We start from the raw sequence: 20,118 nt of genomic DNA on the forward strand, positions 1-20,118 counted from the left end.
CGTTTTGTGTTCTAAAGACCAAAAACTCATTCTTTCAGGCTTGCGAAGCAGCTTTTTCAATATCGATGCAAACGGTGCTCGTTTTGTGTTCTACACACCAAAAACTCATTCTTTCAGGCTTGCGAAACAACTTTTTCAATATCGATGCAAACGGTGCTCGTTTTGTGTTCTACACACCAAAAACTCATTCTTTCAGGCTTGCGAAACAACTTTTTCAATATCGATGCAAACGGTGCTCGTTTTGTGTTTTACAGAGCAAAAACTCATTCTTTCAGGCTTGCGAAACAACTTTTTCAATATCGACGCAAACGGTGCTCGTTTTGTGTTCTACACACCAAAAACTCATTCTTTCAGGCTTGCGAAGCAGCTTTTTCAATATCGACGCAAACGGTGTTCGTTTTGGTTCGCGGGACCAAAAACTCATTCTTTCAGGCTTGCGAAGCAGCTTTTTCAATATCGATGCAAACGGTGCTCGTTTTGTGTTCTACAGACCAAAAACTCATTCTTTCAGGCTTGCGAAGCAGCTTTTTCAATATCGACGCAAGCGGTGCTCGTTTTGTGTTCGCGGGACCAAAAACTCATTCTTTCAGGCTTGCGAAACAACTTTTTCAATATCGATGCAAACGGTGCTCGTTTTGTGTTCTACACACCAAAAACTCATTCTTTCAGGCTTGCGAAGCAGCTTTTTCAATATCGATGCAAACTGTGCTCGTTTTGTGTTCTACACACCAAAAACTCATTCTTTCAGGCTTGCGAAACAACTTTTTCAATATCGATGCAAACGGTGCTCGTTTTGTGTTCTACACACCAAAAACTCAGTCTTTCAGGCTTGCGAAGCAGCTTTTTCGATATCGACGCAAACGGTGTTCGTTTTGGTTCGCGGGATCAAAAACTCATTCTTTCAGGCTTGCGAAGCAGCTTTTTCAATATCGATGCAAACGGTGCTCGTTTTGTGTTCTACAGACCAAAAACTCATTCTTTCAGGCTTGCGAAACAACTTTTTCAATATCGACGCAAACGGTGTTCGTTTTGTGTTCGTGGTACCAAAAACTCATTCTTTCAGGCTTGCGAAGCAGCTTTTTCAATATCGACGCAAACGGTGTTCGTTTTGTGTTCGCGGGACCAAAAACTCATTCTTTCAGGCTTGCGAAGCAGCTTTTTCAATATCGACGCAAACGGTGTTCGTTTTGGTTCGCGGGACCAAAAACTCATTCTTTCAGGCTTGCGAAGCAGCTTTTTCAATATTGATGCAAACGGTGCTCGTTTTGTGTTCTACACACCAAAAACTCATTCTTTCAGGCTTGCGAAACAACTTTTTCAATATCGACGCAAACGGTGTTCGTTTTGTGTTCGTGGTACCAAAAACTCATTCTTTCAGGCTTGCGAAGCAGCTTTTTCAATATCGATGCAAACGGTGCTCGTTTTGTGTTCTACAGACCAAAAACTCATTCTTTCAGGCTTGCGAAACAACTTTTTCAATATTGATGCAAACGGTGCTCGTTTTGTGTTCTAAAGACCAAAAACTCATTCTTTCAGGCTTGCGAAACAGCTTTTTCAATATCGACGCAACTGTTGCTCGTTTTGTGTTCGCGGGACCAAAAACTCATTCTTTCAGGCTTGCGAAACAGCTTTTTCAATATCGACACAAACGGTGCTCGTTTTGTTTTCTAAAGACCAAAATCTCACTCTTTCAGGCTTGCGAAACAGCTTTTTCAATATCGATGCAAACGGTGCTCGATTGTGTTCACGGCACCAAATATATAACCGTTATAGCTGCAGCACCTACTCCTGCCAAATCAAAAATTAAAAGACATTCCAAATCCCAAGATTTGGAGGCCTTCTAGCCCAAAGTGGGAAAGGCTCACAGTCACCATTCCTGCGCATGTTCACTCAGGGCATCGAGGCCTTAGCTACCTCACTCGCCATCCTACAACAATCGGCTGCGCCAAGGCCCTTTGTCAAAGCAAGTCTAGACCGCCAGACACTCACATCCAGAGTTATGAGCAATAGTCCAAGCCCAAATGAATGCAGGCCTCAGGCAGCTACCAGAAGGGCGCCAGCTGGAAGGACCACACTCACGGGGCATGCCAAAATGTACGAGATCCTTGCTCATCTGCGCTAGCCAAATATATAACCTTTATAGCTGGAGCACCTACTCATGCCAAATAAAAAAATTAAGACACTCCAAATCCCAAGACTTTGAGGCCTTCTAGCCCAAAGCGGGAAACGCTCACTGTAAACATTCTTGCGCACGTTCACTCAGGGCATCGAGGCCTTTCCATAGCTACCGCACTCGCCAACCTACGACAATCGGCTCAAAAGATGCCAACCCTAGCCCTGCCCATCAACAGGCTCCTCCGGCCTGCTGCCCGAAGGCCCTTTGTCAAAGCAAATCCAGACTGCCAGACACTCACATCCAGAGTTATGAGCCAAAGTCCAAGCCCTAATGAATGCAGGCCTGGGGCTGCTACCAGAAGGGCGCCAGCTGGAAGCAACACACTCAGGGGCTTGCCAAAATGTACGAGATCCGTGCTCATCTGCGCTAGCCAAATATATAACCTTTATAGCTGTAGCACCTACTCCTGCCAAATCAAAAATTAAAAGACACTCCAAATCCCAAGGCTTTGAGGCCTTCTAGCCCAAAGCGGGAAAGGCTCACAGTCACCATTCCTGCGCATGTTCACTCAGGGCATCGAGGCCTTTCCATAGCTACCTCACTCGCTATTCTACGACAATTGGCTCAAAAGTTTCCAACCATAGCCCTGCCCATCAACAGGCTCCTCCGGCTTGCTGCGCCAAGGCCCTTTGTCAACGCAAATCCAAACTGCCAGACACTCACATCCAGACTTATGAGCAATAGTCCAAGTCCAAATGAATGCAGGCCTGGGGCAGCTACCAGAAGGGCGCCAGCTGGAAGCACCACACTCACGGGGCATGCCAAAATGTACGTGATCCGTGCTCATCTGCGCTAGCCAAATATATAACCTTTATAGCTGTAGCAACTACTAATGCCAAATCAAAAATTAAAAGACACTCAAAATCCCAAGACTTTGAGGCCTTCTAGCCCAAAGCGGGAAAGGCTCACAGTCAACATTCCTGCGCATGTTCACTCAGGGCATTGAGCCCTTTCCAAAGCTACCTCACTCGCCATTCTACGACAATTGGCTCAAAGGTTTCCAACCATAGCCCTGCCCATCAACAGGCTCCTCCGGCTTGCTGCGCCAAGGCCCTTTCTCAAAGCAAATCCAGACCGCCAGAAACTCACATCCAGAGTTATGAGCAAATGTCCAAGCCCAAATGAATGCAGGCCTGGGGCAGCTACCACAAGGGCGTCAGCTGGAAGCACCGCACTCACGGGGCATGCCAAAATGTACAAGATCTGTGCTCATCGGCGCCAGCCAAATATATAACATTAATAGCTGTAGCACCTACCCCTGCCAAATCAAAAATCAAAAGACACTCCAAATCCCAAGAATTGGAGGCCTTCTAGCCCAAAGCGGGAAAGGCTCACTGTCACCATTCTTGCGCACGTTCACTCAGGGCATTGATGCCTTTCCTTAACTACCGCACTCGCCAACCTACGACAATCGGCTCAAAAGATGCCAACCCTAGCCCTGCCCATCAACAGGCTCCTCCGGCCTGCTGCCCGAAGGCCCTTTGTCAAAGCAAATCCAGACTGCCAGACACTCACATCCAGAGTTATGAGCAAACGTCCAAGCCCTAATGAATGCAGGCCTGGGGCGGCTAAAAGAAGGGCGCCAGCTGGAAGCAACACACTCACCGGGCTTGCAGAAATGTACGTGATCCGTGCTCATCTGCGCTAGCCAAATATATAACCTTTATAGCTGTAGCACCTACTCCTGCCAAATCAAAAATTAAAAGACACTCAAAGTCTCAAGATTTTGAGGCCTTCTAGCCCAAAGCGGGAAATGCTCACCATCACCATTCCTGCGCATGTTAACTCAGGGCATCGAGGCCTTTCCATAGCTACCTCACTCGCTATTCTACGACAATTGGCTCAAAGGTTTCCAACCATAGCCCTGCCCATCAACAGGCTCCTCCGGCTTGCTGCGCCAAGGCCCTTTGTCAACGCAAATCCAAACTGCCACTCACATCCAGACTTATGAGCAATAGTCCAAGTCCAAATGAATGCAGGCCTGGTGCTGCTACCAGGAGGGCGCCAGCTGGAAGCACCACACTCACGGGGCATGCCAAAATGTACTTGATCCGTGGTCATCTGCGCTAGCCAAATATATAACCTTTATAGCTGTAGCACCTACTCCTGCCAAATCAAAAATTAAAAGACACTCCAAATCCCAAGACTTTGAGGCCTTCTAGCCCAAAGCGGGAAAGGCTCACAGTCAACATTCCTGCGCATGTTCACTCAGGGCATTGAGGCCTTTCCATAGCTAACTCACTCGCCATTCTACGACAATTGGCTCAAAAGTTGCCAACTATAGCCCTGCCCATCAACAGGCTCCTCCGGCTTGCTGCGCCAAGGCCCTTTGTCAAAGCAAGTCTAGACCGCCAGACACTCCCATCCAGAGTTATGAGCAATAGTCCAAGCCCAAATGAATGCAGGCCTGGGGCAGCTACCAGGAGGGCGCCAGCTGGAAGCACCACACTCACGGGGCATGCCAAAATGTACGAGATCTGTGCTCATCTGCGCTAGACAAATATATAACCTTTATAGCTGTAGCACCTACTCCTGCCAAATCAAAAATTAAAAAACACTCCAAATCCCAAGACTTTGAGGCCTTCTAGCCCAAAGCGGGAAATGCTCACAGTCAACATTCCTGCGCATGTTCACTCAGGGCATTGAGCTCTTTCCAACGCTACCTCACTCGCCATTCTACGACAATTGGCTCAAGAGTAGCCAACCCTTGTCCTGCCAATCAACTGGCTCCTCCCTCTTGCTGCGCCAATGCCCTTTGTCAAAGCAAGTCCAGACTGCCAGACACTCACATCAAGAGTTATGAGCAATAGTCCAAGCCCAAATGAATGCAGGCCTAGGGCAGCTACCTGAAGGGCGCCAGCTGGAAGCACCACACTCACGGGGCTTGCCAAAATGTACGAGATCCGTGCTCATCTGCGCTATCCAAATATATAACCTTTATAGCTGTAGCACCTACACCTGCCAAATAAAAAATTAAAAGACACTCCAAATCTCAAGACTTTGTGGCCTTCTAGCCCAAAGCGGGAAAGGCTCACAGTCAACATTCCTGCGCATGTTCACTCAGGGCATTGAGCCCTTTCCAACGCTACCTCACTCGCCATTCTACGACAATTGGCTCAAAAGTTGCCAACCCTAGCCCTGCCAATCAACAGGCTCCTCCGGTTTGCTGCGCCAAGGCCCTTTGTCAAAGCAAATCCACACTGCCAGACACTCACATCCAGACTTATGAGCAATAGTCCAAGCCCAAATGAATGCAGGCCTGGTGCAGCTACCACAAGGGCGCCAGCTGGAAGCACCACACTCATGGGGCATGCCAAAATGTACGAGATCCGTGCTCATCTACGCTAGACAAATATATAACCTTTATAGCTGTAGCACCTACTCCTGCCAAATAAAAAATTAAAAGACACTCCAAATCCCAAGACTTTGAGGCCTTCTAGCCCAAAGCGGGAAAGGCTCACAGTCAACATTCCTGCGCATGTTCACTCAGGGCAATGATGCCTTTCCTTAACTACCTCACTCGCCAACCTACGACAATCGGCTCAAAAGATGCCAACCCTAGCCCTGCCCATCAACAGGCTCCTCCGGCCTGATGCCCGAAGGCCCTTTGTCAAAGCAAATCCAGACTACCAGACACTCATATCCAGAGTTATAAGCAAAAGTCCAAGCCCATTGAATGCAGGCCTGGGGCAGCTTCCAGAAGGGCGCCAGATAGAAACACCACACTCAAGGGGCATGCCAAAATGTACGAGATCCGTGCTCATCTGCGCTAGCCAAATATATAACCTTTATAGCTATAGCACCTACACCTGCCAAATCAAAAATTAAAAGACACTCCAAATCTCAAGACTTTGTGGCCTTCTAGCCCAAAGCGGGAAAGGCTCACAGTCACCATTCCAACGCATGTTAACTCAAGGCATCGAGGCCTTTCCATAGCTACCTCACTCGCCATCCTACGACAAACTGCTCAAAAGTTGCAGAGCTTAGGCCTGCCCATCAACAGGCTCCTCCGGCCTGCTGCCCCAAGGACATTTGTCGAAGCAAATCCAGACTGCCAGACACTCACATCCAGAGTTATGAGCAAAGGTCCAAGCCCAAATGAATGCAGGCCTGGGGCACTTACCAGAAGGGCTGGCCACACCTACGGGGCATGCCAAAACATACGAGATCCGTGCTCATCTGCGCTAGCCAAATATATAACCTTTATAGCTGTAGCACCTACACCTGCCAAATCAAAAATTAAAAGACACTCCAAATCTCAAGACTTTGTGGCCTTCTAGCCCAAAGAGGGAAAGGCTCAAAGTCACCAATCCTGCGCATGTTCACTCAGGGCATCGAGGCCTTTCCATAGCTACATCACTCGCCATCGTACGACAATCGGCTCAAAAGGTGCCAACCCTAGCCCTGCCTATCAACAGGCTCCTCCGGCTTGTTGCACAAAGGCCCTTTGTCAAAGCAAGTCCAGACTGCCAGACACTCACATCCAGAATTATGAGCAAAGGTCCAAGCCCAAATGAATGCAGGCCTGGGGCACCTACCCACGGGGCATGCCAAAACATACGAGATCCGTGCTCATCTGCGATAGCCAAATATATAACCTTTATAGCTGTAGCACCTTGTTGTGGAATTTTCTTATCAAAGTGGGTAGAAGTTGACTCATAACAAGAGAAAATCCGGACTTTGTCTCAATAAGTTTTATTCAAAGGCATTCAGCTTTGGAAGACCCTGACACTGAGGTTAGTCAGTGAAACAGAGCCCCGATCAACATTTACACACAGTATTTATACCAGAACATGACAGTGTTATCTCAACTTCAAAGAGTGTGTGTTTTACGACCCCAGACCCTTCTCGGGTTCAGAGGTGACTAGGTTACCTAGGAACAACCATCTACTCTCCCTGAGGCATCACCCTAACAAATGCCCTTAACCATTAAACTTCTGATAATGGCTTTTACACCTTCCTCCTCTAACACAGATGTTCACTGGAGTGAGGTAAACCAAAGGTCATACACTGTGGAATGCTTACTGCAAGAATTTCCATCACACTCCTTTCTTCTGATTACAAGATAATCACAACTAAAGGGAAATTCCTCAAAACCATCACCCCTCTCAGCTAACAGATAATCCAAAGCCATTCTAGTTTGCAAACTTATCGTTCTAATAGCTTAGGCAGATTGAAGTATAAGTTGTGACCGTATGTAGTAAGTGAGCTAGATAACATACTTCAGACCAAGTAGCAGGCAGATACAGATATGATCTATTTCCACACATCCAACCCATGTTCTTAGGACACAAAAACCCATCTCTACTAGGAAAAGTAACAAGAACCCTGGTTAATTTACCTGCCATGCCATACAATTAACCTCCATCCGGTAAGGCTGTAAGATTAAGAGTTAACACAAAGGGATCTGGAGCCAAAGATTCTGAAATAGTATAAGGATCAGTCCTGACAGGACAAAGTCTAGATGTATTAATGTGGGTCAAGGCACATGAAACTGGTATAATAGTTTTACAATCCTCCGTCTTTCCAAGGAAATAAGGTGTACTTTCCTCCTGTGTAATACAAATATCTGGATCTTTAATCGGATTTCTAATACCCCGAATTCTATAAAGAGTTCCTGTAGAAGCACAAGTTAAATTAGTCTCACTAGAAAATCTACTAACATTTCTGCTTTTTCTTACAGTATAATTCCTCACAGTTTTGATGCATCAGTTGCCACCAAACATTATCAGTATGATCATAGTAGTCAGAAAAGTGATGAATCTCTCTTCGAATCCGCTGATGAATATTATTAGTCAGATTAACCACACATTGTCTTTGCTGTACCTTTCCCAAAATGAACACAAGAGTTATAAAAAATATTTGCAATACCAATCATTAGCATCAGAACAGACCATCTTCCATATAGCTGCATCGTGACCTTGAAGTGGAATGTCCTTTCTTCTGGTACTGAAAGCAAACAGTTTTTTTTCAAAGAAAACAAATTATATACACAACTTAAAAAACAAAAAATCCTGCTGACTCTCCTGAGTGGCGTCAAGCTGCCCTGTTACCAGTCTGGTACAGGTGGGCGGTTGTAGGAAGCTCCTCTAGAAATATATTTAGAAACAGGAACTCTAACCTGCTGGAAGTTAGGCTTCCATAGTCCAACTAAACAACGGTGGAAATGAACACATTCAAATTTGTAATAATACCATAATGATAAATATCAAGCAATAAACATAAAAGTTAGATAAAAGCATCCGAGATATCCTCCTCAGAGTCAGTCTCGCTGTCAAAGTGGGAGGAAAGAATCTCTCACTGTGGTGTGTGTGCAGTGAGGCAAATGACCTTATGATTTCTAACTTTCAGGCAATGCGATGGCCTTAAGTAGATTCTAAAATAACGTTGCACTGCCCAAGGGATTATTGTGCCCTTGTAAGAACAGTGTTCTTCAACCACCTGTTCAATCACTCGCCAGTGATCAGCTTACAGTTCTTTATCTTGTGGTGGTCCGCTGTCCTCACACCTTTCAGGCCGTGGATGATCCAGTTGGAAGATGACTTGCGTCCTGGAAGCCAGATGAAGCTGGAGGAGCTGGAGCTTTCCTGCAGCTTTCCTGCAGCTTTTCTGGGTGTCTAGTAGGATCTGATATGGGCCATTCCAGCACCTGGACTTCCTGTGTTTTCTCCTAAATTCTCTGAGCAGAATCCAGTCGCCAGGAATAAAGGACTGGAGGGTGGAAGTGGCTGTTTCTGGTAATGCAGCCTTCACCGTCTGTGAAACTTGAGAAAACACAGTGGACAGGTTTTGACAGTAAAACAACATCCTATCTTCACACAAAGATGTGGAAGAAAAATTATCTTGGCAATATCCGCATGTCCAAATTAGGAGACCTGCCACACAGCACTTCAAAAGGACTGAGATTTGCCTGTGTCCTTTGTCTCAATCTCATATAAGTGAGAACAATAGGTAGAGCCTTCACAACACTTGGCTAATTTTCAATTCAAAGTCCCATTCTCAAACCTAAGTGCTTAACTACATGAACTTCATCAAAACATCCAACAAAATCCAAATAATTGATCTTCTGACTTCACCTGATATACTAGCAATGACCATCAGCTAAATATTCTGAATATCAAAAATGTGACATGATGTTTGAGGAAGGTCTGATTACAGGTCAACATTTCATAGTTTCAGAATACCCACAAAGAATTTCAAAAATGGTCTAATCTGTGGAGATATACAATTTCACAAAAAATCAACACCATGATTTCAGAGAGGTTTTCAGAATGTGGTCTTAGGAAGCTATGCACCATTTATATAAACAAAGTACAACGTCTCTCTCGCATTGTCACTAAGTCCTCACTGGAGGTATGAGCTACCCTTTTTCCCATGAGTGCTAAAACTTTTGGAACCCCATGTTACTTTATTCTGACATTCCCCTCTTCTGACGCAGGGTCCAACCCATGCGACAATCCAGCAAAAAGTTTGTACAAAAATGTTTTAGTAACCAAGATCACATAACCTAGAACCAAAGAAATGAATTCTGACATAACTATGTGTCACTATGAATTTACCGAAAGCAACATAAAGAAAATCCAGATGTTTTTAACTGCAATTCAGTTCCATTAACAACTAAACACAAACTTTAGTCATTCAGTTCATCAATGTCTCACTTAGAAATTAGTCACATATCATCCTGATTTGTCTTGTATGAAGATGAGTATTAGATTAATGGACATCTAATGTAATTCAGATGCATAAACCCTACAAATTGAATCTCATAAATAATTCCCACCAAGTATGAAATCATAACTCTGATTCTTTATCAAAAATATATTGCTTACTTTTGGCATATCTTGAATTGTCAGCTAGCTTAATGGTACCAGGGAAACTTTCAATCTAATAAATCACCAATGATTCTGCATGCAAAACTAATTCTTCAAACTAGTTTAAACTATTTCATTAACCTTTTAGTAATAAAACACATAAATCTAAAAGTCATGCTACATCCTTAATCATTATACAAAAAAACATGTTTTTAAGGCAACAATCACTACAAGCATTTTGATTCTATTGTCTCTTAAACAGTGTTAAAACTCAGGAAGGGAGGTGCTGAGCGTTACCATGACAACAAAGGCATGAACCAACCTGGTAGGTGGGCGGAGTCAGGCAGAACTAACCTCTGATTGACAGCCTATGGGCGGAACCACAGTTTCTTCATCCCATCCCACATTAGTGTAACTCAAACTGCAAAACTGTTAACATGCACCTACCTCAGAAACAAGCTGCTTCTTAACTCTCCTGAAAACTCAAAGTTTAATCAATCTGGGATTTAGAAACATTATTCTAAACATGGATTATTGTTTCATGCAACATATAAACAAACATTCAGTCCAACAAAACAAAGACAAAACATCAGAGACAGACAAATGGCCAAATTTGAAGCTTCAAGAATTCAAAGAAATTTTTAATAATCTCTTTTCAGAATATGTTTTCTCAGCCATATCTTTTAATGCTATAATTGATAAATTTTGTTATGACAATCGTCAGGATCCTTTTTTTTTAAAAAATGAGTGCACATATTCCAAAAAATCTCAAAGTATTTAGAAGCACAGCAACAGTTTTCTCTTATATTAATCCAAATTTACTGATGCTGAAACCTTTTGCTAATTCTTTGTACTGTAACTCTGTAATAATAATAACTACAACCCTGAGAGTTATTGTTATAGTTCTCTTTTTGTTTGGCTCAATTTGATCGCAGCTGTATTGCAGAATTTCAAGTTAAATGCAAAGAAGTATTTTTAATTTAATTCAATTCAAATTCAAAGATACTTTATTGATCCCCGAGGGGAAATTAGAAAAGTCAGCATTGACATTTTCATGTTATACCCAAACTAAACAAAGCTGCAGTGTTTGACTTAATCATAAATTAAGATAAGAAGCTTGTCTCCAAACTGGACTTTTTCTAATTTTCTTTAATTTGGGCTATTTAAATTTTGAGAGTTGGGGAGAACTTATTACTAGAACCCCTCTTTTACAATCCAAATGCTGATAAATGTTCTAATATTTTATCTCTTAGTAATCTGAAATCACCTTGTGTATCTTTGTACTCATATGTATTCCTTTAATCTTTAAACCCTAAGAAATCAAACAAGGAGACTTGAGTTTGAGCCGACCATCCTCTTACTGTTAAGAGGGCCTTTATTTCTTTTCTTTTCCTAAAATGAAGGATTTTACTTGTCTTGATTCTGTTACAAAAATCCTAACCTTGGTTCCAAAACTAAACTCTTCAACCCCAATCTGTGTTCCCCAGAGTAGAAATGTTTGAGTATTATTGCATTTCAAAGCCACCAAATGACTGGAACTCATCATTGGCTTAGATCTATTTTAATAAGTAATCAGCCTACCTTTAATTAAGTATTATAATTTTATGGACCCAAAATCTATGGCTTACAGGCTTCAGGAGTCCAGGAACCACAAGTTGAGTACTACTGCATTGAACAATGGTGTTAACTTTCTGCAGAGATTGAAGGATTGGCTAAATATATTGTTTCTGCTTGGACCATAATCAGATTTAAAATTATTAGTTCACAGCTCCTAATTTACCTCAGATCATATTTGCTTCTAACCCAGTTCATAAGAAGCTTCAGACAAACATTATGCTAAAAAAACAAAAACAAAAACAAAAAAACAGATCTGTTTTAAAATAAAGAAAAAGCATGCTTAAAAAAACTTGTTACTGTGGTGGAAAATAACTCCACAGTTCTGAAGGCCTTTTCATGCAGTCTTTTAGGAAGCATGAGATTAGTTTAATTTTTGTGTGGTACCACTGTCCAATCAGATTCTTTCTAAATAACCCAATTTTTCATACTCATTTTAAAGGTTTGTTTTACCAAGGGAAATGTGTTTAACAAAACCAATTACTCTCAAAAGTTTTAAAAGTTTTTAGCTGGTGATATCTTAGAAAACAACAAGTGTTTTAATATTTCTATGCAACACAGAACTGATCAGGAGTCCTTTCCTTCTCCAAAGGGAGAAAAAAGAACCTGCAGAACCAAACCTTTCATAGTTTTTTGTCAGGACCTGATATAAGGTACAGTGTAAATAAACACGCTGCATGAATCAGAAGAGGGAAGAAAAACCTAATATAACCTCTTCCCAGCAGCTGCTGTGAAAAACAATGAATTTGTACTTTCCATAAGTGTCAGTTAACACTTGCGGACAAAAACTGCACCAAACTTTAAGTACTGTGTCAGAGACTGTATGAAGACCATCTGCAGTAGAACTAAGCCTGTTTTAATGAGGTCTCTACCCATTAGATTTATGGAATACAAAATCTGACAACAGAAAATAATACCTGAAGGAGAAACCCATCAGGTTTTACGCATTCGCTGGGTTTTAAAAATGCTCCTTCATGAGATCTGTCCTGAGAATAACATAGAAACACATGGTTACTGCTGAGTTTTGGAGATGTTGTAACTTCCTCTGCATTTTCATAACTTTTAATAACTATAATAATTGACCCTGAATATTCCACGACGAAAGAGAACTTGCTTCTCTGAAAGAATTAACCGGAAAGTATCAAATGAGTTAAGTTATCACCCTTTTAAAGATACTTTTCTAACCCTAAAATAATATTTTAACCCGCTATATCTGTCAACGTCAAGCAAGCGTCACATGAGCAGCGGTTAATAAGCGTTCTTCATTGCAGAAAATAGGAAAGGATTTATGCAAATGTGTGTGTGTTTGTACGTTACCCCCATCAGTTTATAAATCGCTCCAGAGTCAGACTGTCATGGCACACAGTCCTCTATCAGTCCAAAAAACAACCAGGCCCTTCCCCGGTCTGTTGGTGAGACATTCACTCATTCTTTGTCCACTTTAACTTCTCCAGGAGGGAGAAAGAAGAAACTTTGCTCCGGTTTCTCTTCTGCCCGCACAAGATGCTTTCAATATAAATCCAGTGTATCGCTCTTCTGGCTCTTGCAAACAACATGGATCTTTGTCCATCTCAGTGGGTCCAGACTTCTTCTGAGTTTATTTTTTTTCTTGTAGAAAGTCACACTGCGATTTTCAACATGCAGGAAGGCAGATCTCTCTCTTTCAGGCCGTGCTGGAGAAGCGTCTCTGGTGTAGTAGCCATAGAGAAGGGCAGGTTTCTAAAATCCAGACTCAAAATCGCAGATGTTGAACTCAAATCCCATATATGTGTATATTTGTGTGTGAGAGAGGCAGAAGAAAAGTTTAGTATAGGTTCAGATTTTGTACAAAGAAATATTATCAGTCAGTCAGTCAGTTGTCCCCCTGCCTGTCACTTCCTTCCACAACATGCATTATACTCCTTTCTAAAACAACTTTCTTTTCGCATCTCTAATGTCCCTTTTCACTTTTACCTTCTTTTCCGACTGATCGCAATATTTAAGACAAACAAAACTTCCTTCAGGAAAGTTTTAACTCTTTAACCCCTTAATTGATGCACTCTGTGCTTTTTAATCTTTTCTTATGTTTTTTTTTATTTTTCCATCAACTGTTTTACTTGAAACTTTTTAAACTATTTAATTTATTTACACTCAAACTTCCACGCTGTGAAAAACCAAACTTATCTTCCAAATTAAAGCACATTTAACACAATCATCCCCACTTTTTCCTTTCATTATTTTATAAATCAGAGAATGAAGAAGGAGACACCCCTGATGCCTCAAGGTTCCAGAACCATTTTTTTATACCTGTTCAGCGGCACGTCTGCCCACTGGCTTTTCTCCTTTATGAGGTGTAGAAAATTGCTAAAAGCCACCCGCAAAACCCTGTGTTTTGCTTTATCCCATTGTTACCAATTAGAACCTCCCTGCCATTTCTTTTGCAGGGTAACTGGGCCCTCAGCTGATGTCCTCCCTCTCGCAACTCTGGAACCTAATTAATTAGTTAGGAGATGATGGTTAATGTGTAATAAAAATAATAATATACATTATATCCTACAGAGCAACTTCTCACCCAGATATATTTGAAGACAAATAGTTCGGATCTAATCGTTCAGAAGCCGCAAGCGGACATGAGGACTCCCCTCCGTAAAATGGAAGTGGACTGAGAACAACTCTCAGGCTGGCCAGGCGTCCGTGTCCCATCCTGCGGCCTCCTCTGGCACGTTAGATCCTGTTCGTGACGCCAAAATTGTTGTGGAATTTTCTTATCAAAGTGGGTAGAAGTTGACTCATAACAAGAGAAAATCCGGACTTTGTCTCAATAAGTTTTATTCAAAGGCATTCAGCGTTTGAAGACCCTGACACTGAGGTTAGTCTGTGAAACAGAGCCTCGATCAACATTTACACACAGTATTTATACCAGAACATGACAGTGTTATCTCAACTTCAAAGAGTGTGTGTTTTACGACCCCAGACCCTTCTCGGGTTCAGAGGTGACTAGGTTACCTAGGAACAACCATATACTCTCCCTGAGGCATCACCCTAACAAATGCCCTTAACCATTAAACTTCTGATAATGGCTTTTACACCTTCCTCCTCTAACACAGATGTTCACTGGAGTGAGGTAAACCAAAGGTCATACACTGTGGAAGGCTTACTGCAAGAATTTCCATCACAACCTACTCCTGCCAAATCAAAAATTAAAAGACACTCAAAATCCCAAGACTTTGAGGCCTTCTAGCCCAAAAAGGGAAAGGCTCAAAGTCACCAATCCTGTGCATGTTCACTCAGGGCATCGAGGCCTTTCCATAGCTACCTCACTCGCCATCGTACGACAATCGGCTCAAAAGTTGCCAACCCTAGCCCTGCCTATCAACAGGCTCCTCCAGATTGTTGCACCAAGGCCCTTTGTCAAAGCAAGTCCAGACTGCCAGACACTCACATCCAGAGTTATGAGCAAAGGTCCAAGCCCAAATGAATGCAGGCCTGGGGCACCTACCAGAAGGGCGTCAGCTGGAAGCACCACACTCACGGGGCATGCCAAAATGTTCGAGATCCGTGCTCATCTGCGCTAGCCAAATATATAACCTTTATAGCTGTAGCACCTACTCCTGCCAAATCAAAAATTAAAAGACACTCAAAATCCCAAGACTTTGAGGCCTTCTAGACCAAAGCGGGAAAGGCTCACAGTCACCATTCCAGCGCATGTTAACTCAAGGCATCGAGGCCTTTCCATAGCTACCTCACTCGCCATCCTACGACAAACGGCTCAAAAGTTGCAGAAGCTTAGGCCTGCCCATCAACAGGCTCCTCCGGCCTGCTGCCCCAAGGCCATTTGTCGAAGCAAATCCAGACTGCCAGACACTCACACCCAGAGTTATGAGCAAAGGTCCAAGCCCAAATGAATGCAGGCCTGGGGCACTTACCAGAAGGGCTGGCCACACCCATGGAGCATGCCAAAACATACGAGATCCATGCTCATCTGCGCTAGCCAAATATATAACCTTTATAGCTGTAGCACCTACACCTGCCAAATCAAAAATTAAAAGACACTCCAAATCTCAAGACTTTGTGGCCTTCTAGCCCAAAGAGGGAAAGGCTCAAAGTCACCAATCCTGCGCATGTTCACTCAGGGCATCGAGGCCTTTCCATAGCTACCTCACTCGCCATCGTACGACAATCGGCTCAAAAGTTGCCAACCCTAGCCCTGCCTATCAACAGGCTCCTCCGGCTTGTTGCACCAAGGCCCTTTGTCAAAGCAAGTCCAGACTGCCAGACACTCACATCCAGAGTTATGAGCAAAGGTCCAAGCCCAAATGAATGCAGGCCTGGGGCAGCTACCACAAGGGCGTCAGCTGGAAGCACCACACTCACGGGGCATGCCAAAATGTACGAGATCCGTGCTCATCTGCGCTAGCCAAATATATAACCTTTATAGCTGTAGCACCTACACCTGCCAAATCAAAAATTAAAAGACACTCCAAATCCCAAGACTTTGTGGCCTTCTAGCCCAAAGCGGGAAAGGCTCACAGTCACCATTCCAGCGCATGTTAACTCAAGGCATCGAGGCCTTTCCATAGTTACCTCACTCGCCATCCTACGAAAAACGGCTCAAAAGTTGCCAACGCTTAGGCCTGCCCATCAACAGGCTCCTCCGGCTTGCTGCCCAAAGGCCGTTTGTCGAAGCAAATGCAGACTGCCAGACACTCACATCCAGAGTTATGAGCAAAGGTCCAAGCCCAAATGAATGCAGGCCTGGGGCACTTACCAGAAGGGCTGGCCATACCCACGGGGCATGCCCAAACATACGAGATCCATGCTCATCTGCGCTAGCCAAATATATAACCTTTATAGCTGTAGCACCTACACCTGCCAAATCAAAAATTAAAAGACACTCCAAATCTCAAGACTTTGTGGCCTTCTAGCCCAAAGAGGGAAAGGCTCAAAGTCACCAATCCTGCGCATGTTCACTCAGGGCATCGAGGCCTTTCCATAGTTACCTCACTCGCCATCCTACGAAAAATGGCTCAAAAGTTGCCAACGCTTAGGCCTGCCCATCAACAGGCTCCTCCGGCTTGCTGCCCCGAGGCCGTTTGTCGAAGCACATGCAGACTGCCAGACACTCACATCCAGAGTTATGAGCAAAACTCCAAACCCAAATGAATGCATGCCTGGGGCATCTACCAGAAGGGCTGGCCAAACTCACGGGGCATGCCAATATGTTCGTGATCCGTGCTCTTCTGCGCTAGCCAAATATATCTACTTTATAGCTGTAGCACCTACTAATGCCAAATCAAAAATTAAAAGACACTCCAAATCCCAAGACTTTGAGGGCTTCTAGCCCAAAGAGGGAAAGGCTCACAGTCACCAATCCTGCGCATGTTCACTCAGGGCATCGAGGCCTTTCCATAGCTAACTTACTCGCCATCTTACGACAATCGGCTCAAAAGTTGCCAACCCTAGCCGTGCCCATCAACAGGCTCCTCCGGCCTGCTGCCCCAAGGCCCTTTGTCAAAGCAAATCCACACCGCCAGACACTCACATCCAGAGTTATTGGCAAAGGTCCAAGCCCAAATGAATGCAGGCCTGGGGCAGCTACCACAAGGGAATCAGCTGGAAGCACCAAACTCTCGGGGCAGGCCAAAATGTACGAGATCCGTGCTCATCTGCGCTAGCCAAATATATAACCTTTATAGCTGTAGCACCTACTCCTGCCAAATCAAAAATTAAAAGACACTCAAAATCCCAAGACTTTGAGGCCTTCTAGCCCAAAGCGGGAAAGGCTCACTGTCACCATTCTTGCGCACGTTCACTCAGGGCATTGATGCCTTTCCTTAACTACCGCACTCGCCAGCCTACGACAATCGGCTCAAAAGTTGCCAACCATAGCCCTGCCCATCAACAGGCTCCTCGGGTCTGCTGCCCCAAGGCCCTTTGTCAAAGCAAATCCAGACTGCCAGACACTCACATCCAGAGTTATGAGCAAAGGTCCAAGCCCAAATGAATGCAGGCCTGGGGCATCTACCAGAAGGGCTGGCCACACTCACGGGGCATGTCAAAATGTACGTGATCCATGCTCATCTGCGCTAGACAAATATATAACCTTTATATCTGTAGCACCTACTCCTGCCAAATCAAAAATTAAAAGACACTCCAAATCCCAAGGCTTTGAGGCCTTCTAGCCCAAAGCGGGAAAGGCTCACAGTCACCAATCCTGCGCATGTTCACTCAGGGCATATAGCCCTTTCCAAAGCTACCTCACTCACCATCGTACGACAATCAGCTCAAGAGTTACAAACTCTAGCCCTGCCCATCAACAGGCTCCTCCGGCCTGCTGCCCCAAGGCCCTTTCTCAAAGCAAATCCAGACCGCCAGACACTCACTTCTAGAGTTATGAGCAAAAGTCCAAGCCCAAATGAATGCAGGCCTGGGGCAGCTACCACAAGGGCATCAGCCTGAAGCACCACACTCTCGGGGCATGCCAAAATGTACGAGATCCATGCTCATCTGCGCTAGCCAAATATATAACCTTTATAGCTGTAGCACCTACTCCTGCCAAATCAAAAATTAAGACACTCCAAATCCCAAGACTTTGAAGCCTTCTAGCCCAAAGCGGGAAAGGCTCACAGTCACCATTCCTGCGCATATTCGCTCAGGGCATTGAGGCCTTTCCATAGCCATTCTACGAAAATCGGCTCAAAAGTTGCAAACTATAGCCCTGCCCATCAACAGGCTCCTCCGGCTTGCTGCGCCAAGGCCCTTTGTCAAAGCAAGTGTAGACCGCCAGGCACTCACATTCAGAGTTATGAGCAATAGTCCAGCTACCACAAGGGCATCAGCTGGAAGCACCACACTCACGGGGCATGCCAAAATGTACGAGATCCGTGCTGATCTGCGCTAGCCAAATATATAACCTTTATAGCTGTAGCACCTACTCCAGCCAAATCAAAAATTAAGACACTCAAAATCCCAAGACTTTGAGGCCTTCTAGTTTATCCTGAGCTATCTTCCGTATTTTTTACCTCCGTCTTCTTCCCTCCCTGTTGGTTGGAGTAAGGGGGAGTCAGGGTTAGCCTAAACCGGCTCAGTTATGGTTGAGGTGCAAACACACCCTCCATTTCTGCTACCTGTATGACCCCTTCTCTTTTCCAATGGTTATAATCAGTCTGACAGAGGGAGGTATCCCAATCATTGTGGTTTTTAGTATAACAAGGACCGTCAGTGGGACCGTTTGTGAGGTGCCTTGCGACGACATTGTTGTAAATAAGCGCCGTTTAACTAAATAATCTGAACTGAAACTATCTGTGTAGTTATGCTGCTATAGGCTTAGGCTGCTGGTGGACATAACGACCACTTTCACCCTCTTCGCTACATTCTCACACTACTCTCCAATTTTGCATTGTTTGCTGTTATTTCAGCTTTTAACCTTGTTCTCTCTATTCTCTTCCTAGAAGCTACACCTGGTCTGGCTCTGTGTCTACCTGTGACACTTTTCTGGAGAGGGGAATCGTCCGAGCTTCTGCTGGCAACAACTTAATGCTCACCCTCTACCGATGATCCACATAGCCCTGTCTTTTAGTGTTTAACCCTTTCTCTCTCCTAGACATGGAAATTGACTGAGCTTTTACTGTAACTAATTAAATGTGCTCTCTTTCAGACTCTAACCTTGAAAACTGGCTCAGAGTTTATCTGTTCTTTCTTTCTAGGTGAAACGACTAAAGGAGCTACATCCATTAACATTTACTTTTCCTTCCAATAGAAAGTACTTCTGGATCAGTGCTTCTGTGTTCTTTTTGTGTCTCTGTTCTGTTCTCTCAAACCCCCAGTCGGTCGTGGCAGATGGCCGCTCACACTGAGCCTGGTTCTGCTGGAGGTTTCTTCCTGTTAAAAGGTAGTTTTTCCTCTCCGCTGTCGCTACATGCATGCTCAGTATGAGGGATTGCTGCAAAGTCAACGCCAGTGACTGTCCACTGTCTCTACATGCTCATCCGGGAGGAGGGAATGCTGCAAGTCACTAACTGGATGCAATCTGCTGGGTTTCCTTAGATAGAAAAACTTTTTATCCAATTTGAATAAAAAGCTAACTCCAACTGCACTGTTCAATTGTTAGGATTAATTGGAATGTATGTACCTGACTGTTGTGAACTGCCTTGAGACAACATGTGTTGTGAATTGGCGCTATATGAATAAAACTGAATTGAATTATTTTTCCCCTTTTTTTTCCCTTATCTTCCATTTTATTCTTAGCCATTTAAAATGTTCAAAATAATGTTTGCGTTCATAGATATAACACTGTACATAAAATACATTGATGGGAAATACCATTTGTTTGATTTATGTTTTAACAACTTAACCACTAACTCTCTGAACAAAGTTTAAACAAATGTTTTGTAGTAAAAAATAATAAATAAACCAAACATTAACATTACATATCATCTAACTGAATTATGTGTTTAATTTCCACCCATTGGAGAAACCCAGCAGCAGTTGGAAAACGATGTGCCTGCGCGCCTCGACCAACCAGTCAGTTGGTCTAGC

The sequence above is a fragment of the Girardinichthys multiradiatus genome, chromosome 5, assembly GCF_021462225.1.
Source record: "Girardinichthys multiradiatus isolate DD_20200921_A chromosome 5, DD_fGirMul_XY1, whole genome shotgun sequence".
Lineage (NCBI taxonomy): Eukaryota > Metazoa > Chordata > Actinopteri > Cyprinodontiformes > Goodeidae > Girardinichthys > Girardinichthys multiradiatus.